Consider the following 22,468-nt stretch of genomic DNA (forward strand, 5'->3'; position numbering starts at 1 on the left):
TGAGTCTGTGTGCATTTGGGAACGACTGTAAGAGAAGTGTTTGGAAAATCTTGTATTTGCTGACAGATAACTGTTTTAAAACATGTCATGTTGTCAAGTTTTAGTAGCATTAGAAGACAGTTATGGCTTATGCTTTCATTAAATGAGTCAGGCATTTACAGTAAATTGCAGTCGTGAAATATGTAGATTGTGTGCGGTACCATTAACTCTTCCAGACTAGTGAATGAGTTTTGGTAAACTCCTAGGATAGTGTTGCTTGTCTAAAATCACACTGTGAGTCTGTGTGCATTTGGATAAGGATTGTGAGAGAAGCATTTGGTAACATCGTGTATTTGCTGACAGGTAACTGTTTTAAAACCGGTCATTTTGTCAAGTTTTAGTAGCATTAGAAGCCAGTCTTTGCTTATGCTTTGATTTAATGAGTCAGGCTTTGACATAAAATTGCAGTCCTGAAATATGAAGATTGTGTGCAGTTCCCTTACCACTTCCACAGTAGTGAATGATTTTTGGTAAACTCCTAGGTATAGTGGTTGTTGTCTAGAATCACACTGTGAGTCTGTGTGCATTTGGGAAGCACTGTGAGAGAAGGATTTGGTAACATCGTGTATTTTTTAGCAGATAACTATTAAAACCTGTCATGTTGTCAAGTTTTAGTAGCATTAGAAGGTAGTCTTTGCTTATGCATTGATAAAATTAGTCAGGGTTTGACACTAAGGTGCAGTACCATGTACTATTCTGTTCACTGTGACAGAACTGAAAATTTAAAAGTTTTACCTAAGCACTGTCCTAGAAGTAGTCTGATTATTTAGTCAGTTTCTAAGTACCAAATAGATTGCTTCAAATGTCTATGCAGTATGCATGTAGTGTTATAACAGACTATATACTTGTCTTTTACACCTTCAATTCCCTAGTCAGTATCCATACACTTCCAGGAAACACCCTGTCACTCCCTTTGCAGTCCACTAGTGACCCATTCAGCACCATGTACTAATCCATTCACTGTGCTAAAACCCAAACACTTATAAATTCACCCAGGCACACTCCTTGCAGTACTCTAATCATTCAGTCAGTACCCAAGTACTGATTCAGTGACCCAGGCCTTAGTATATGGACTGCTTCAAACCCCTATCCACTATGCATGCAGTCATCTAACTACCTACACACTTGCCTTTCACACCTTCAATTCCCCAGTCAGTATCCATACACTTCCAGGAAACACCCTGTCACTCCCTTTGCAGTCCTCTAGTGACCCATTCAGCACCATGTACTAATCCGTTCACTGTGCTAAAACCCAAACACTTATAAATTCACCAAGATACTATCTTTGCAGTACTCTAATCATTCACTCAGTGCCTACGTATTCATGCACTGAGCCAGGCCTTAGCACATGGACTGCTTCAAACCCCTATGCAGTTTGCATGCAGTCTTCTAACCACCTAGATGCTTGTCTTTCACACTTTCAATTTCCTAGTCAGTATCCATACAGTCCAGCACTTGTCACTGCCTTTGCACTCCTCTAGTGACCCATTCAGTACAAAGTACTAATCCATTCCCTGTGCGAAAAGCCTAGCACTTATAAATTCTCCTAGGCACTCTCCTTGCTGTACTCTAATCATTCAGTCAGTACCCAAGTAGTCATGCAGTGAGCCAGGCCTTAGCACATGGACTGCTTTGAATGCCTATGCAGTATGGATGCAGTCGTCTGATCACCTACACAGTTGTGTTTCACACCTTCAATTCCCTAGTTAGTATTCTTACTCTTCTAGCAAACACCCTGTCACTCACCCAGTGTGTCTCCTTATAGTACTGTAATCATTTAGTCAGTTAGCATGTAGAGTTTTAGTGAGGTAGGCTTTAGGGCATGAACTGCTTCAAAGTAGTATGCACTATGCATGTAGTGTTTTAACCATCGTCACACTTGTGGTTCAGGGACATAGTTTCTTAGTCAGTATTTATATAAAATGTGTTTGTACAGTAATGGAATAGTATAATTTTGAAAGTTATTAATATACATTTATTTGTGATTCTTTTTTACAGATACAGAATAGGAGTGTTTCTCATCTGTTTGCACTCTTCTCGTGCAAGATTGTTCGGATGAAGGGTCCTTAAGTGTTTCATCATACTTGCCGTGCCGCATGAGTATTTTTTGTTAGGATACCCTCGTAACAGAACTCTTCTGAAAATCTTGTGCATGATCAAGGTGGCATTGGTCTTTGTTTGCCCCTTGGGAAAAGTAAAAAGTTTCCTCACCACTGAATAAAAACGTTGTGGGCGTGGTTCCCTCTGCAAAAAATTTTCCTCAGATTCGGTAAATATTTTAAAGCGGCAACATTTATAGTTTTTGTAAGTTAAACTTATAAAATTTTGTTAGCTGTATGCATTTTATATATCTGTGATGTGTTTCTTGTGGTATTTTGTTCAGAATACCATGTTGTTTTTTTTTAACAATCTTTCTGATTTTCCAGGTCTGTCGTCGACATCCATGGTGTCTACAGGAGTGTTCCGCCTTGTTGTTTTGTATTATTGTTGTTACATTTTGTTTATTAGTTTATCGTTCATATATATGTTAATAAAAAAATAAAGTTTGAAAATAGTTTATCGTTTACTTATTTATGATTATAAAAAATAAAGTTTGAAAAAAAAAATAATAACGTTTTTGGTTGTTCTCTTAACTGCTGTGTGACTCTTTCTTGTTCTTATTACTGTTATTTGATGGAGTCCACCATGGTGTTAAATTTTGGGGCACTTATCGCTGGAATACTGGTGATATCTGCAGATATCTTCTGAATAGTGTGTTAGATTTATCTCAACTTTACTTCCATTAAAGTGCTGATAATGAAATGGAGACTAGCCGTTCTTGTGCAAAAAGACACGAGGTGCACCTTTCCAATTTATTCTAAATACTAAAATCCTGTATTGAATTGCACTGAGGTATTGGCTGTACTTACAGTGTACACACAAAATCTATTAAGAAATCTCATTGTATTTATATTGATTGGGAATAGTACGTCAGGTGCTGGATCTTGACGAGATACACTGCTCAGTTAGTATATTGTTCTGCACACGAAAAAAATCACATCACAACTTTCACACCAATTGCAATGTGAAACAAATTCCGGCGATAAGACACGTTAGCACCAGGGATTTTACACCTGTTTTCTGCTGGTGTTAAGCAGGACAACTACCTGCACCATGAAAGGGAACACAGCCAAGAGCCACACCAGAACACCCACAGGTGCCATAGAGTCAATGAGCATGATACGGGGATACCCATGAGGGCCAGAAGACTCATCTCAACAACTCCAGGACCGCCAATGCCCCCAAAACCCACATCTTAGTAAGTGTGTCCCTGTGGTCATTGTCTTAGCATGATAGGCATGAGCCCTGCAACATCACAGTGTGCTGTCACCTCAGTGTTGGCAGTGAGCCTGGACGAGTAGCTATGCACGCATTCTCCTGCATGCACAACTGGCGTGTGCTGGTTTGGGGTTCACAGGTCAGTGCAGGGGTGTGCCTATCCGGCAAGGGGAACAGGGTGTCTCGGACATGTCCATTTACAGGAAGTGCGGTAAGTGTGCCTCTGTGTTCTGGTGTGGCCTGCTACAAGAGCCGCAGCAGTCGATGTTGTAAAGTGGCATGCACCACCTCCAAACGGCACTGTGATGGTGTAGTTGGAATGTAGCAGGACATGCGCAAATAGGCATTACAATGGTGTGCTGTACGAGTGCATGAGATACAACAGCGCACCGTACAAAAGTGTGGGGGCTCGTGGGAGGGAGGAGCAGCCGTTTGGCAATATAACACACAGTGAACTTGACCATGTGCCACATGCTGGGCATCTCATCCATGGTGACCACAGTCGCAGACATCCCACAACACCAACGACTGGCCTTTCTGCACATCCTGTATGAATGCAGCGTGGTTTTCACTTCTATGCTTGTTTAGTGGTGTGATGTTGGTGGGTTGCGTGACTTGTGCTCCTTGTTGGTGTGTTTCATTTTGGCCATTGTTAGTCTATATGTGTGTTGTACTTAATTGTGCATGTGTGCCATTCTGCCCATCTCCCCCACCCCCCACTCCCTGCTTCTTCCTCTTCCTAGTGCTGTTGTGTCTATAATTTTGTTGCTGCATACATAAATACATGTAAAAAATAAATTAGAATAGTTCCTTGATTCTTTTAGGTTTCAAAACTTCTCTATTGGTTTCTTTTTAATTTTCCATATGAACCGTTTTTTTAATATTCAACAACACATAGAAGTCAGAAGTGCAACGTATTCTATCAACACACTTTCTAGAACATTCTACAAAATGTGCAGGTTAAAAGTTCATCAATTTTTTTAAACTTAACGATATTTTTTTGCAACATTTTCTTGAACATTTAACGACACGTGCAGGTTAAAAGTTCACAATTGTTTTAAGTTCCAACAGTGCCTTCCAAATGCAAGTAGCAGGTGTGGTTGAGCTGAGCAAATTTTATCCTATGATATGTACTCCACGTTGAACCTGCTTTTTCTTAACCAATCACACAGATGCTTTTCCACAAAACTGATGTGCACCCTACTTTTAAAAAAGAATGCTTTTCATGATATCTTTAGAAATAAGTTATAGATAGGAATTAGCATTTAAAAAACCTTTGAAATTCACTGAGAAAAACATAGGTTTCAGGCACGTTATAGTTAGGAATTAGCATTTAAAAAACCTTAGGAATTCACTGAAAAAACCATAGGTTTCAGGGGTGTTATAGTTAGCTAGACATTTCCCTCATACAAAACCCTAGAAATTCCCCTGTTATAGTTAGTTCAGCTAACTATAACTCGCGCCCCCGCAATGCACTGCTGATGACGTCACATATTACATCACTCATGACATGGTCAGTGACATCACTGATGACATCACTGATGACGTCATCCATGTGATAAATTAGTGCATCTTCTCACACCCTAATATAACCTTTGATACACCGACTCAAAATTTCAAACGGCCATTTTGACAAGCATAGATACTCCAATACCAATAACTACACACCCAGTCATTGACTTTTAGGTCTACATACATGTCCACTCACTCACCTGTACAGTCACTCATACTTACAGTCACTCTGTGCATTTATACACCTATATAGACACTCACACACCGCCAATCATCCATTGAGGTACTGACACATCTAGTCAGTCATGCAAATAATTAATCACAGTCCAATTTACTCACCTATACAGTTAAGCACACTTAAGTTCACTTATTCATAAAAATACTAACAAATTCTGTGTCTTCCTGCAGAAAAACAGACAGCACATGACACAGATATCCTTGCACTATGGCGCATACAGCCACTCCCAAAATCACTCACTCTCACATATAGATAGCTATATACTCTTACACATATATACACTGCATTTCACATATGTAGTTACTGACACATGTACAACTGAGATATACATTCAATCACTAACCCACCCATACATACACTCACCCAACCATATAGTCCATCACAGATGCACTCTTAAAACCATGCACCCACTGAATCACCCACTCACACATCTAGTCACAGAGTCACACACACCCTACCCACACAAACACTCAGGCACCCATACAGATACTCAGACAACCAATCAATAACCCATATAGACACTCATATAGCTATTCACAAAACCATGCAGCCACTTATACACCAACACACAGACACATACAGACATTCACACAGTTTAGTCACTAGTCTGCAGTAAGATACATTTAATGACTCACTTATAGAGTCATTTACACACCTAGAAAATCATCCATTCACACACTTGTACACCCACTTATTTTTCAACAGGCCTTTCCCTATATATATTAAACATATTAAAACTGTTCAGAAACACATACTCAATGGATGATGTCATCAGTGATGTCATCAGTGATGTCATTTGAGATGTCATCAGTGATGTCATCAGTGATGTCACTGACCATGTCATGAGTGATGTAATATGTGACGTCATCAGCAGTGCATTGCGGGGGCGCGAGTTATAGTTAGCGGAACTAACTATAACAGGGGAATTTCTAGGGTTTTGTACGAGGGAAATGTCCAGCTAACTATAACTTCCCTGAAACCTATGGTTTTTTCAGTGAATTTCTAAGGTTTTTTAAATGCTGATTCCTAACTATAACGTGCCTGAAACCTATGGTTTTACAGTACGCGTACGGTACGCGCATTTTTTTTTAAAAACAAAACTTTTTTAATCAACCTACAAGGTCCTTGAGGGACTACTACAGAAATGAGAAAAACATAGAGAAGAGTAGTGAAAAAAAGTGATCATTAAAGTAAATGTGTGATAATTCCAGAAATTTCACACTTACCTGCCAATCAAAATAACTTAATTAAAAAAATGTGATTTATTTAACTTTCTATAAAGAAGTTTATTTTTCATATTTTTCCTTTCTCAATCTGTAAAAAAAGAAAAAAGTATTAATATTTAACAATACATTTTAGAATACAGTGCACATATTTTCATATTTCAACAAACATTTTTTTGCCCTTTTTTTGCTGTTTTCAGAATATATTGCATTTCACTGTAAATCGTAAAAGCAATTGCATTCATCACTTAACAGCGGGCAAAAAAAAACCAATCTGAAAGATTGTTTAAAAAAAGCCCAGAATCTCTTCTCACTAAAACATACCGTAATAGAAATGTAACATTTGCAATAAAAATCTCACCTAAGAACAATAACTAATTCCAATAAATATCGTCTGAAAATTCTGTTGCATAAGCATAATCACCAAAATAATTTGTGTCAAAGAAGTCCACAATGCCAATTATTACCTTTCCTTTAGGCCAAATGGTAATTTTTAAAATATTTTTTGATGACATTTCCAATGGTAATCCAATTAAATTGCAATAATGTTTTGTACAGATGTTGCAATTTCTGTCTAAAATTTTGGTTTCAGAAAAATTAAATAGGAATTTGCTAAATCAAAAGGCAAACGTTGCTTGAAAACCAATTGAGAATCATTACACAGTGTCCAGCCTTTTTCACATTTAAGAACAACTGTGTAATGACCAGAAGTTACAATAGGCCCATCATGGAAAATTATTGCAACTGTGACAAAAGTTTTTCCAGAAATTGATAATTGCTGTCCTGTAAATTTCTTTATTAAAGTGTCCAATTTTGTTCCATCAGCTCTACAACGTTGCATCATTAAAATTACATACTGTCCATATTTCTTTGAAAGTAAGGTTGTCAGATTTACATTCACCACATTCCATGTTATGATTGGCATCTTTAACTAATTTACTAAAAGTCACTGATTTAGTCTCTGGCAATGTTAAATAGATAAACCTTTCTGAATCAACATTAGAGCTGCATGTGTAGAAACAGTTTTCACAACTATGTTCCCATTTATAACGGAGACCAAACAAATTTTCAATTTCTATCCCTTCATCTTCAAGTACCAAAAGGATGTACATCAAGAATTCCTGTGCATCTTGCTGGACATTTTGAGAAAACTGTGTTCGTCCTGAACATACATCTAATAGATTTCTAATTTCAGTCGCACTTTCTATTTTAGCTTTATCAACACTCAGCTTCTCATAAAGAAGACTTAGCACAGAACAGAATCTTTTTTCATGATTTTCTATTATCTGCTCGTGCAAACTTTCAAGATAAAATACAACATTCAGCACTACATTTGCGTAGCAGTTGACACCAGAGCTATTTTCAAAATGGCAACCAACAACCTCTTCAACATTGTCCTTTTTCTTTTTGCTTGCAATCACATGACTCTCTTTTTGTTTTCTTTTCTGTACATCCTCATTACAGATATTCTCAATTTTCCTTTTCCGACTAACAACACGTTTCTCCAACACAGGATACTGACCTAAATGAGGAGCATAGGTTCTTCTTAATCTAGTATAATCCTTTACACAATTTGCATCAGCACTAACTTTTGAGTCATCAAAGTCTATCATGAATAAACCAGATAATGTTTTCACTCGTGACAAAGCAACATATGCCATACCTTCTTTGAACACAGTAGATCCAATGTTTACAAATGCACTATCAACAGTTAATCCTTGACACTTGTGAATAGTTACAGCATATACTATAGAAAATGGAAACTGCTTCCTACATACATATAAGTCTTTCACAAGCAAAAAACGAACTGAACAACGACTAATGTCTTTTACCTCTTCAATCTGATCAAATTTTATTTTTAAAAACTCAATTCCTTCTTTTTTCTGGTAGTTAACAAAACCCACAACTTTACCCATAGCTCCATTTACTAAACCTTTTTCAACATCCAAATTTCTCCTTAAAAATACTCGACAGTTCATGCAAAGATATAGATTTTTTTCTAATCCAGCTGTTTTCGAAATGTTCTTCTCTAGAGAATCCAATTTATTTTTCAGTTCGCCTGTTGATGTAATAGTAATTCTTTCATGTTGGATTTTGTCCACTGCTTCCATTTTCTTAATCTCTTCCTTTTCCAATTTCAAAAGTTCCTCATTGAATATTGAGCATTCACGTAATGTTGGCATTAAGCAGATTACAGTATTTTTTTCTGCAATGTTCTTGTATATTTTCTCTGCAACTATTTCTTCACTTGGAAATAAATTATGTAGCAACCGACTCTGTAATGCTTCTCTGCCAACTTCTGTGAGTAGTCCAATTCTGATATCTTTCAGAATACTTCCATATTCTTCATCGTTTGCTTGCCTCATATTGGTAGTGGGTTCTTTGTACTCAAAGAATGACCAAATATTCGCATTACCAATGCTTCCTAATGACTTCTTCGTGTCCTCATGTGTCACAGTATTAAACACTGGTTGTCCTTTAACTTGAGTAAGCTGTAGAAGATCCCCAAAAACTATAACATGTTTTCCACCAAATAACACGTCATAGTCTCTCTTTAGAATTTGCTGCATTCTTAAATGCACAAAGGCAAGCATTAAGTTTGATACCATGCTTACCTCATCAATAATGAGAACTTGCATCTTCTTCAACACTCTTGAAACTTCGAAACATGCTTCGCCAGTTAGCTTGTGATATTCTATTTTGTTCTCATGCTCCACTGGTAACATTAGCAAGCGATGGAGAGTAATTCCTTTAATATTATATGCTGCTAACCCAGTTGGAGCAGTAACAACGCAAGATAAAGTTGAATCAGTTTTTTGCTGTAGGTAGCTTCTGATGACTTTAATTAAGAAACTTTTCCCAGTTCCAGCTTGTCCATTCACATACAACCTAATTGGTTCAAATGATGTGCATGTGCACTCTTTATTTTCATGTAGTAATCCGTGATCAATTTTTTTTCTGACTTCTTCATAAATTTGTTGTTGTTCTTCATTCAGTTGTTGTTCCAAATCTGGTAAGTCTATTAAATCTTCCTGAGCTTGATTCATAGCCGTTTCCACTTCAGTCATGGCTATTGCAGCTTCATTTTCTAAGATTGGCTGTCCTAGTGGATCTTGACTGAGCGTTCCAGAACTTTGGCTGTCTTGAGAACTGTCTCTAGCTACTTCAGCTGCAATTGTAGCTTCCTGTTCAATTTCTTCGTTTAACATTTGGACATAATTCCTGAAAATACTGCATTCAATGGTATCTTTACATGCATTAAATGAATCCTCATAGCTTTGAAATTCTCCAAGTAGTTCGTCCTCTGAACGCCATGGTTTAAACAGCTGTAAAAGTGCCAAGTAGTAAAATTCTTTTTTGTCAGTAGTGTCACAACTCAGCTTCCTGTGATTAATCAAACTTCCTTTTGTTTGCTTCACCAAACATCCTTCCTCACCAATGACTTTATATTTTCCATTGTTGATGTCTTCTGTGGCTTTCCGTGAAAATATGTAGTTCTGCAGAACTTCATAGAGACACATGTTCTCAAGATGATGACTTCTTTTTGGGTAATATGTGTCCAACATGTTTGTTTTCAAAATATCTGTACTTTCTGGGTTGTTCTCGGCCAAATATTCAATTTCTCCAACAGATTTCAGTACCCGATTTCGCATTCCTGCAAGGCCTAAACTGACCCAAATTATTCTTCTTGATTTCGAGTACAGACTTGCAGATGATAACCTATCTGAACATTCGTAGGATCCAATTTCTCGATGTGATAACATCTTTAAACTGAAACTGTACAGCTTCTTACTGACAGTCTTCTCGTGAGAAATCTCTTCCCACATTTCCTTCAATTCCGTTTTCTCAGATTTAGTGATGTAAGATGTGACATACCGAGCAACAGCAATAGAATTGTCTGCCACATACTGAATATCCATGTTAGCATTCCACATGGATAAAATGACTGGGTTGTAGTCATTTATATATTTTGACTCTTCTTTTCTTCTTAGGTTGTACGTATTTTTGGGAGATTTTCTTGTAATAGTATGTCGCACAGCTGACATAAAACTGTTGACTCTTCCTTTTGAAAGAACAGGTCTAGGAAATCCAAATCGACATTTTATGTAGAATTTATCTTTGGTCTTGTACTTCCGTCGACAGTATTTTCCACACCGATGACTTTGGAAACGTAAAACTTGCTCTTTTAACTTTTTCTCTTCTGTGCTTTTAGGTATAGCACATGTTGCATATTCTTCAATGAAAGATAAAACTGCTTCATCAGCATCTGTTCCAAATTTTGGGCCATCCTTGATCCACAACAGCATATGAATATGAGGAGCACCTCTTGCTTGGTACTCTTTTCTCCAAAAGAAATCCACAACTGCTCCAAGAGGTGTTTTTTTTTTTATTGCAGATGAAGGACATCATAGCCTCAAATCTATGATTGAAATATCTGCAAACATTAACCGGATCCAATAAGCACAGTTTTCCTGCTGTCTTGTATTCGATGTTTTTAATGTTTGAATTTGCCTCTCGTAGAAAATCCAGTAAATCATCCCAAGCGTACTCGGCACAGCTTAGGGTTAGGAACCATATAGGAGTTCCTAAATTCCGTAACATACATTTCAATTCTCCATGGCGTCGGTACCAATATTCATTCGTCCCACGCTGACAAGCCATCAGATTGATCAATTGTGATTCCAAATGATCATCTTGCTGCTGCACTTTGTTCATAAAATCCTTAGCAGACACATTATGTAGATGTGTTCCACTTTTTAAAATGGGGTTTACTGCATAAGATAGTGCAGACAAGTCACTTTCAAATAACAGATGGAACAAATAAGGAATACTTTGACAAAATCTGGGATCTTCTGCATATAATCTTGTAGTCCGATACTCAGAAGCAGGAATCTGGACTGGACGTTCATCGTATCGTCCACCTTCTCCTGTAGGAAACAGCTGGGGAAAACAACGAGCTTCCAAGCTCTCCTCCCATACACTCACGGGAGTTCCTTGTGCTTTTTTCATTTGAAACAGATCAATGGTGTTTGCCATTACTTCTTTTGAATGAAGAGGATGTATGCTGAAATGTTCATAAATTTCTTCTTCTTTTGACTTGTCAACTTTTTCAATTTGCCCAGTTGGTGTTTCTGTGTCTCCTAGTACATCTTCTTCATCTTCATCTATATAAATTGATTCATACCATTTATTATTCCTTTTCAAATATAAATTTGCTCTTTGTACTTTCCGTACATCTACCAGCTCCTGCCAAATTTTCTTACTCTTTGTAGGTACACCATTAACCAGAATAACTAATGGTTCAGTTTCCAAAGTATCTGTATCAATAGTTTCTATATTTTTTTTCAAATCCAACGGCAAATAGACAACTCTTCTTTTTAAACCTCTCTGTAAATCTGAAGGAGGTAATTTGCCTGTTTTTGGCTCCATACGTACTATGGTCTGGAACGGATGAACACATTGAATGAGTATAGACTCATACGTATTTAAATCAGAAAGTTCTGCAGGAACTTCAACCAATTCTAAATTATTATGTACAGCTCTAGCTGGCATTTTATTTTCTTCTAACTTGTTGTAACAGTATTTACAAATACGATGATCTTCACCCAAATCAAAACAATTTTCAAGAAATATATATGTTGCAAAATCCTTCCACTTATAATTATCTTCTTCTTCACTTTTTTTGTAGAGATCAACATTCCTTGTTTGGATTTTATAATGGCTTCTCCGGCAACAAATACAAGTAATATTTGGTCTTTCATTAGAGATGATAGCAAATTTTGTTATTTGATCTTCAAATTTCTTATTTACGGAGGGTTCTACATTCTCTTCCACATTTTCCTCAATAACTGTGTCATTCCCTGCACTTTCTTGTTCCGGACCAAAGTAACTTAACTGAATTTTATCAGTAACCTTCTCAACATCTGATACAGATCCACGGAACAGAGCCTTATTCAACTCATTTAACTTTAGTGCTGGACTTTTAGCAAAATACAATCTTCTCACAAATTTTCTAATTTCAGTATGATGAACTGCCAGCATCCTAAAATGGTGAAAAACACATTGACAAACTTTCCTAGATAGACAAGCCAGAGAGTGTCCTTGCAAACCAGTATTCTCTCTCACTCTGCATGGATCTAGTCCTTGAAGCACCTTAATCTTCTGTTTAACACTCTTTTTACTATATTCTCTTAAAAACTCACGTAATTTATCAATAGATTCCTGTCGCAAAGTACAAATACTACTACAATTCCAAGTATACACTGGGGCTTTAGGACGTCTCCCCATAACCTCATACGCAATCACTTCTTCCTCATTTCTTGGAACCATTTTCTCCTGTTCCATTATACAACCATCTTTTACTTCATATGCTCGTCCAGTGGTGTCAACTGCATGCAGCAAACTATTACTTTGAAGATAACTCTCTTCATTAAAAAATGGTTCAGTACTTGAACTATGCATCCATTCTCCTAAAAACACTTTACAAAAGTTATTTCTTTTCACTACTCTTTTCGTTTTGCTTTGTGACTTCATTACATTGACTATTTTTTCTAATGTACGCATCCTGTTCAAAATTAAAATGAATAGTTTTCTTTTTAATTCTAAAGCCTTAGCTACAATGGCTTCAATATCTTTTTTTCTCTTGTAAAATTTAGCTCTTTTCTTATATTTTTTCACATCCTTTAGCAAATTAGACATCACTCTTCTCTGAAACATTTTCCTACGGATCTCTTTAAATGCTGATTTTCTTTTCAAGTCAATTTTTATAGCTTCTGCTTGTACATTAGCATTTAGTAAATTCTCATTATTCTCCTGTTGTTTTCTACTTGAAACAGTTTTTCCAATGGGGACATTTTTTAAATTTTTCCTTTTTTTGAATATATTTTTAAAGAATGTTTTTGTCTGCTTACCAGAAGACTTTTTCTTTTCCCCAACATGAGCATCTTCAACTAACTTGGGTCCTCCAGTTGTCTTCAAATATACATGTTTTTTCTGTTGTTTTCGCTGTCTTGATTTTATAGGCATCTTATATTTCCTTCACTGCTCTGCAGCAATACCTGAAAGAAACTAAAAAAAAATACCTTTTTGTAATTTAAATATATTACTATATTTGTTATGATCTTTTCTTTTCTTATAACACTATCTACCCCTTTCCTACAAGTGAAAAACACAACAAAACCAACACGAATTTAATCTCTAAGAACAATTCCTGTGTGCACACAGACTCTTGGTGTGATTCTAGGCAGAACACGATATTTCATTTGCAAATCAAAAGCACACTTACTTTTTTTTTTTTGCAACTGTTAATTACTCTAACAGTCTGACACATTTTCTTTATAGTTTAGAGAGGCAGAAAAGAGCACATGTCCAATCAGCTTTTTTAGAGCATGTACATGTATAACCTGGCTGACTGACTACACTCCAGCAAAGATAATGATCCTTGGTGATGTTCAATGCATTAGCGTTCCTCACTCCTACCTAAAACACCACACAGTGCTGATTAGTAAGCATGAGTGTACAGGAAAAACAGCTAGCTCTCTGCTAAGAGTGTGGTTCTGGAAACTGTCTACTGTCAGGTGCAAGAGAGACTTGAATGGACCCTTACATAACTGCATAAACATTGTAAACATGTATGTAAGACTACATGTGTGGTAAGGGTTAATATGAGTTTTTAGCATATAGCAACTACATGACCCATTGCAAGAGTGGAAGAAAAATCTACCACGTTGATTTCAAATATGTTAGCATTTGCCTCTTATTTGAGAAACTGTTTTGGGCTGAATGCTAACCACCACATTTCCAGAAAACAAGCTTCCCCTTTCATACGAATGCAATTCTAAGTGAAGCAGAGTATCACAAAATAGATCTCTGACAACAATTCCTCTGTGCTCACAGACTCATGCTGTGATTTTAGGCAGAAAATGAAATTTGCTTGCCAATTTCAAAGCACACTTACTACTGTTTTTTCCTGCAAGTGTTACATACTCTAACAGTCGCATACATTTTCATGACAGTTTTCAGATACAGAAAACAGCACATGTGCAAACAGCTTTTTGAGACCATGAACATGTGTGACCTTGGTGACTGACTACACTCCAGCAAAATAAATCAGCCTTAGTGATGTTGAATGTATTAGCGTTACTCACTGCTACCTGAAACACCACTCACTTGTGAATACTCAACATGATTCTACAGGATAAACTGCTGGGTGTGTGCTAAGAGTCTGCTTATGCAGACTCTGTATTTTCAGTTACAAGAGTCATATGCATGGATACATCCAAAAAGACCCAGAGTGACACGAAATACATCTCTGACAACAATTCCTGTGTGCTCACAGACTCATGCTGTGATTCTAGGCAGAAAATTAAATTTACTTGCCAATTTCAAAGCACACTTACTACTGTTTTTTTCTGCAAGTGTTAAGTACTCTAACAGTCTGATACATTTTCATTACAGTTTTCAGAAACAGAAAAGAGCACATATGCAAACAGCTTTTTGAGACCATGAACATGTGTGACCTTGGTGACTGACTACACTCCAGCAAAAGAAATCAGCCTTAGTGATGTTGAATGTATTAGCGTTACTCACCACTACCTGAAACACCACTCACTTGTGAATACTCAGCATGATTCTACAGGATAAACTGCTGGGTGAGTGCTAACAGTCTGCTTATGCAGACTGTGTATTTTCAGTTGCAAGAGACATATTCATGCATGCATCCATAACAGCTTAAACATTTTAGTAATGTATGTAAAAGTACATGTGTGGCAAGGTTTAATTGCAGTTTTGTATATGTATGACCAAGCTCAGCAATTGCATGATTATAAGCAAAATCTGCGATATCAATTTCAAATGTGTTAGCATTTGCCTCCCATTTGTGTCTTACTGATTTATGCTGAATGGAAACCATCATATTTACAAAAAGAAAGCTGCCCCTTTCCTACAAATGCCATTCTTACTGTACCGGACCATCACTATTAAAATCTCTAACAACAATTCCTGTGTGCACACAGACTCATGGGTTGATTCTAGGCACAAAACAGTATTCCTCAGTGATACCAGTACACCTTAACTTATGGTAAAAACACACTCCATAATATTTAACTAGTTAAAGACAGTTAAATATCTCCCAAACCACAAAATGTAAAACATAACTTTTAAAGAAGAATCACAATTCTAATATTTATATCAAAAATCACCACATACATCCCCTCTCAAACTCATAACTCACCTTTAAAATTAGTTAGTTGAGAAAGAAATGTGGCACTCAAACAGCAGACTATCAGAGTCAGAATATCAGAGCTCTACACCTCTCTCCTCTCTCCACAACCAGTGAATGGCAATGTTTCCCTCTCTTTTTTCACACATATACATGTTAATTACAAATCTCAGTGCTTCCCACTTTTTTTCAAATGAAATCACACATTTCTATTGGTTGAAAACTTCAACCCTTTTCCAAATGTACCCTTCCCCCAACTTGACTTCTGCCTGCTACCATAGCAACAGCTCATGGAACACTGCTGTGAGGAGAGAGGTCAGAAGTTCACCACACAATGTTTCAAATCCAAAGAGCAAGAGTGCTTCACCTGTCCAACCTAACAGCAAATCCAAACTAATCTTCTGTGGGAACACAATTTTCTGAACCAATACAAAACATGCTTCTAAAAATGTACACATACAGCCTACTTTTTACTGTAAAAAGATTTGAATCAGCCAATGAGTTCTTTTTATTTAAAAAAAATATGTATGCCTCCCTTTTCCAACTGTCTTTCATTTCATATTGCCATTCTACTGAAAGACATCTTCTGAGTGCATCCAGATCTCCTTGAAAGATGTTCACAGTGTGGATTGTAGGTCACAGCTATGTCTTCTGGAGTGAAAAGTATGCAGAAAACAGAGGTATGGTGAGAGACCTTGCTTTGCCAAATGTAGACATTACATGGATTGGTCAGAGAGGGTTAAAGTGGCACCAATTATTGCCTTTGGTGAAAACCTTTCAACATCTCCCACAGCCTAACCTTATTATTGTGCACTGTGGTGGAAATGACCTAGGCACTTTAACTGGTGTAGGTCTGGAAATGCTTATTAAGGACACCTTTGTACAATTGATGTCGCTTTTTCCTCAATCTGCCTTTGTATATTCTAACATATGCCAAAGGCAAAAGTGGAACTGGTCCAGCCAATTTTGTCCGCAGATTGACAAAGCAAGAAAGCACATCAACAAATCTATTTCTGCTTTCCTCAGAGACTATGGTATGGGTTCTATATACCACAACAACTTGTGTTACAACATGCAAGGCATTTATAGAAGAGACGGTGTACATTTCACTGATGAAGGCAACAGAGTCTTCCTCTTGAACTCTAGACTCTGCATCAGTACTTACTTATAGGTACCAAAAAACACTTCATAAACACAACGGCTCTTTTTAGAGCCCCCTAATATCTTAACACTTAAATTTGTTTTTTTCTTCTATTTTTTTATTGGTTTTTTTTTCTACCGTACGCGTACGGTAAGCTTACCGTACGCGCACCCCACGATTTAAAAAAAAAAAAATTTAATGTATTTTTCATACTTTTATGACCTTCTTGGACCCCCTGACAAACGCTAGGGGGTCTGCAACTCTCTTCGTTGCCCCCTTTCCACGTTCTCCTCCTTTGTTTATCAGTGTGAGACACACAAAATGGAGACCGACAATTCCTGATTTCGACCGATTCGAATGTTTACAGTCATGTAACCACCAATCAGAATTGCGCTCGCGCACGCCAGCGTACGCGTACGGTAAGCTTACCGTACGCGCTCGGAGCGCGCCTATAGATATATATATTGATTTAAATGCTATTTTCTCAGCAAATACTGAACACATTTACACCAGACCTACAAAAGGCACATCCCTGAACTGAGGACTACCTCTCTGCCAAATTTCAAGTAATTCTGTTCAGCCGTTCGGGCTGTAGCTTGGACTAAAGGTCCTATGGAAAAATGCATGGGGAAAACACGTTTTGGGACCCCCCCTTTTCTCAGCCCCCGCTTGACGAATCCCCCCGAGACTTTCAGGGTAGGAGCGGAGCAGAGCGCCCCACCTATTTTGAAAATTTTGCCAGGATTCGTCAATCGGCGCCAGTAGATAATATATATATATATATATATATATATATAGTACCACAGCATATACATTTTCATATCTAGTATGCACCTGAGTTCAGCTGCTGTGTGGAAAATTTCGGAATGATTTGTCAAGTGGAGACTGAGAAAAAAAGGAGGTTCCAAAACACGTTTTCCCCATGCAATTTCCCATGTGGGTTTTAGACAGAATTACAATCTGAACTGCTAAATGGGATTACAACAAATTTGGCAAAAAGCTTGATCTTGGTTAAGAAAGAGTGTTTTCTATTATTTGGTGGAAATCCATTCAGTAATTTTTGACATATATAAAGAAAAACACATCTTCATAGCTAGAGGGGCGGACCCTCCTTGAATCCAACAGATCTCATGCTGAGATTGGCTGCCAACACTTCGACCAGAAAGTGTTGGTTGCAATTTTGGCACTATGATTCAGTAGACACCCAACAAAAAAGTTAAAATTAAAAAAATGGGGCAGAGTAGGAATACCCTGACCCCTAGAAGTGGTACTGGGGTCTCCCAGGGACCCTCCCTGGGCCAAAAAGCTTTTTTTTCAATTTTACTTTGATTTTATTGTGGATTCACAAAATAACAGAAAAATTGTAAAAAACACGTGCTGTCTCTCGTGCTTGTTTTTTTTTGCAGCCCCCAGGTTGGCCAGGTCACTGGGTCAAGTGTTAATATGTATAATGGGGAGGGGGTGCATGCGGCCCACCCTCCCCATGGCAAATATGAGCCCCAGGGACTGCAACCTCCCCAAGATAGGCCAATATGCAAATATAACAGGGGGCGAATTAAGATAAAGGGGAGGGGGGCTCATGGCTCACCTCCCAGGCCATTTACTGCTCCTGGGACAGCCACCTCCCTGGGGCCAAGCCAATTGAATATAAATGGGGGGGGGGTTTGCACCCTCCTCCCCATCCATTTATGGCCCTGAGGACCACCACCTCACCGCCCCTGGATATAATTTGGAAGGGGGGCCTCGCAGCCCCCCTCCAGGGCTAGGTTCAGCCCCAGAGATGACCACCTTCCCAGGATAGGCCCTAGAATGACAAAGGTGGGGGCTGCACATCCCTCTCCAAGAGCCATTAATGGATCTGGGGTCTGCCACCCCTCAGGGATGGCTCCCTATATCCTGAGGTGCACGTCCTCAGGACATAGTAGTTTGATGTTGCTTTGTGGGATCTTTGACAGCTCTCACTAAGCGAGGGCAATCTGTAAGTCTGCTCCCAGTGGGCAGGAGCAGGAAAACTGCACCTGCTTGCTGGGAGTGGACTTTTCATTGTTTTCCTGCCCTCTATCATGCAGGAAGGAAAACAGATGAAACAGTTTTTCCTGCATGCAGAGAGTAGCAGTTTTGATGCTACGTGTGTGCCGGAGCAAAACTGGCTCCCGCTGGAGGCAGGGAGCAGGCAGGGACCACGGGGCCATTGGGGCTCCTCCTGGAGCACCATTTTGTGCACTGTGGACTCTAGTTGAATAAACGGTTCTTTGAGATTTCATTTTGGCCTTGGTGCTCATATTGCAGAAATTAAACCGCAACAGCACGCTCTTATAAATATGAACATCGCAGGTGCCCCAGTTGAAGCTCAACTTCTGTAAAGGACAAATGATCCTAACTTCCTGGGCTTGACAAAGGCAAAGCAAGTGTGTTTTCTCTGCAATTCCACATTAAAAAATGATGTGAAAATCCTTGGAAGTTGAATTCATTGTTGATCTATTGAAGGCAATCTGTAGTGACTGTGACAAGTGAATTCTTTATTAACCTCTCCTGGTGAGAGCACACAAGGTTGCTGGAGACATTTCCTCATGCTCCATTACGCAGGTGTAGTGTAGAATACACACTAGACATTTACCCAATGAGATAGCACTTACTAAATAATCAGAAGATAGTACTCCAGTTGAGTAGACATTTTGTGCAAAATTGTGGACTTCTGTTGGACAAACGAGTAAGTGAAGTTCCATTCTGACATTGACGCTCATTTCACAGAAATGAAACCTCAACGCCAAACACTTATAAATATAAACATAGCAGGTGCTCCAGTTGAAGCTCACCTTCTTTTAAGGACAAATGATCCTAACTTCCATGGCTTGACGAAGGCAAAGCAAGTATGCTTTCTTGGTAATTCTAAATTTTAAACCAATCTGAAATCCTTGGTATTGGTGAATGTATTGTGAATCCATTGGAAGCAATCTGTAGTTACTGTGGTGAGTGGGTTTATCTTTGTCCTCTCCTTGTGAGAGCCATGTTTCTCCCTTTAAATTTTAATTAGTATCCAAATGTGCAAAATCACCTAGAAGCCTCACCCATTTGACCCAGCCCCATCCAACTTAGACGTATGCAAAGGTCTTCCTGCCTTTTGCCACTATGATGGGCAGCTTATCAAAAGGTACCCCAGCACATTTTGCACCAATTTTGGTGACACCTTCTTGATGTGATGAAGACATCTCCACTAAAGAAGCACTTATAGTATATAGTTAAGATGAAGTACCCTTGTTTGGTGAAGATTCACCTCTTTGTAGTCTTGTCATCTTCTCTATAGGAGAATTCATGTTATCACAGATTTTTGGAAGAACACACTTGGGGAACAATCTCATTGGTACAATTAAACACACAGAAGGTCACTAAAGACTTTTACTCCTGGTCCATTATGCAGCTGAGTGTAGACTACACACTAGTTGGGTACTCCAGTTGGGTAGATTTTCTGGTAAACATTGTGGACTCTTGTTAGATAAAGGGGCAGGTGAGGTACCACTCTGGCCCAGTCACACACACAGCCACTCACATATCCTTTTTGCAACTCTAATTCCCTAACAGATCTGCATAGCCACCCTCACACCCATACAGTCACTTAATACAAAGCCACTCACACAGCCACTCACAGACCCATACAGCTACTCACACAGCAATTCACCTACCCATATAACTACTCACACACCCAATTATAGACCCATACAGCCACTCATATACCACAAAACCACTCGCACACCCACTTAAAGCCACTCACACACCCATCCACAGACCCATATAGCCACTCACATACCCATTCACATACCCAGACAGCTGCCCACAAACCCACTCACACACCTGCACAGCCATTCGCAAACCCATCACCCACCCACACAGCTAATCACACACCCACTCACAAACCCATACAGTCACTCACACACCCACTCACCAATTCACAAATGCACTTACATACCCAAACACACCTTAAAAATGACTCACACACCTACTCATACACCGATATAGACACTCACAGACCCACTTACAGACCCATGCACCCCATTACACACCCAGTCACTGACCCATACAGCTAGTCACACATCCACTAATAGACCCATACAGCCACTCACACACCCACTCACAGACACATACAGCCAATGACATACCTCTCAAAGTTACAGTTTACAGCTAGGAAATGCAATTTTAAAACCCTTGAAATTCACAAAAATGCAGGGAAGTTATAGTTAGGAAATAAACTTTGAAAAACCTTTCAAATTCACAGAAAAAACCAAAGGTTACAGGGATGTTATAGTTAGGCTCATATTTCACACGCAAAAAAACACTCCCGCATAACGCACTGCTTATTACCTCACATATTCATCACTTATAAACACTTTAGGCACAGATACAGCCCAAACCGCTAAATGGATTGACACCAAATTTGGCAGAAAGCTCGCTCTTGGTCAAGAAAGGGTGTTTTTTTTATTTGTTGTGAATCCTTTCATTAGATTTTGAACAATTAATGCTCCAAAAATGTGTATATCTCTCCAACGAGGATCTGCAGAGCAGACAGTTCTTTAGGAGAGATCTGATTAGTTGCAACCACATCAACAATGATGTGCCAGTATCCTATCAAAAAAGCTCAAAAAAAATAAATAAGGGGCCATTGTAGGGGTACCTAGGCCAGGTGCTGGTACAAAAAAAAGTGTTTTTGAAGTTTGACACAAATTCACAGAGGCTTCTCAAATCCATTGAACAGTAAAAAAAGAAAAATAAATGGGCACTTGCGCTTCTTTTTCAAACCCAGTATGTGGTGGGCCAGGGCCTAGGGGGTGGTGTAAAATGTTTCTTTTGGGAAGGAGGCTAATTGATAAAATATTACTTTGTATAAATCAATACAATCAAAACCACTGAAATTCACCGGGTATAATTATCTCAAGTAACTAGAACACGCATCCTCTCTCTGCAGTGCTAATTACCCCACATTTTATATCACTAATGACATCTTCTATGACATCATTGATAATATCACAGCAACATTTACAATTCTAATATTGTTGAGAAAACTATGCATACCTTAATATACCTTTCTCTCTCTCTCTCTCTCTATATATATATATATATATATATATCTATATATATATATATATTCACTGAAAAAACCATAGGTTTCACACACGTTATAGTTAGGAATTAGCATTTAAAAAACCTTGCAAATTCACTGAAAAAACCATAGGTTTCACACATGTTATAGTTAGCGGAAATTTTACTGATAAAAAACCAATGAAATTCCCCCGTTATAGTTAGTGCAGGCAACTATAACTCACGCGACCGCAATCCTCTGCTGATGCTAATACTGTATTTAGACACTTATTTGCCCATGTCTTCTTCCATACATTTTTAGCTATACATATTTTACAAATATTTTTTTTTCATAAAGACACATATGTCATCAGCAGAAGATTGCGGTTGCGTGAGTTATAGTTGCCTGCACTAACTATAACGGGGGAATTTCATTGGTTTTTTATCAGTAAAATTTCCGCTAACTATAACATGTGTGAAACCTATGGTTTTTTCAGTGAATTTGCAAGGTTTTTTAAATGCTAATTCCTAACTATAACGTGTGTGAAACCTATGGTTTTTTCAGTGAATTTGTACGGTTTTTTAAATGCTAAGTTACTTTACGCCATTCGTGGCGTGCGCGCCCACTTAACGCAGTTCGTTCCGTGCACGCACGGTGGGCACGCGGTGCCCACGTTACGCTAGATGGGCCATGTACGCACGATGCG

The sequence above is a fragment of the Triturus cristatus genome, chromosome 5_1 (assembly GCF_964204655.1).
Source record: "Triturus cristatus chromosome 5_1, aTriCri1.1, whole genome shotgun sequence".
NCBI classification, from domain to species: Eukaryota; Metazoa; Chordata; class Amphibia; order Caudata; family Salamandridae; genus Triturus; species Triturus cristatus.